The sequence below is a fragment of the Bison bison genome, unplaced genomic scaffold (assembly GCF_000754665.1).
Source record: "Bison bison bison isolate TAMUID 2011002044 unplaced genomic scaffold, Bison_UMD1.0 scf7180017864322, whole genome shotgun sequence".
Lineage (NCBI taxonomy): Eukaryota > Metazoa > Chordata > Mammalia > Artiodactyla > Bovidae > Bison > Bison bison.
The window spans coordinates 7,033,721-7,034,073 of record NW_011494894.1 but is presented as its reverse complement, the minus strand read 5'-3'; positions in this window follow the sequence as shown (position 1 = coordinate 7,034,073).

Genomic DNA, 353 nt, shown 5'->3' with positions numbered 1-353 from the left:
GAAAGACAGCTCCCAAAGGTTATGTGTGACTCATGTTCTGTAAATAGTCATATGAACTCTTCAAGAAACACCAGGGAAAATCTAGAGATTTGTGCCCTTGGACCAAAGAATGAGAATGAGCCAGGGAGGCCTCAGATTTCCTGTAGGTCTTCCTAGGTCAGACTGTACATTGTAAAGACTGACTGGTTTCAACTAGTTGAAAAGCTTTTTTTTTTTTTTTTTCTATTTGCAAGGCATGTCTGATTTGTGCTTCTGTGCTTGGAGGAGGGATGGCCAGGGTGCTAGACATCATGGAGACTGAGGGAAATGTATCCTCAGCCTGAATTTCTTGACTTGAAGGTCAAAAAAAAAAA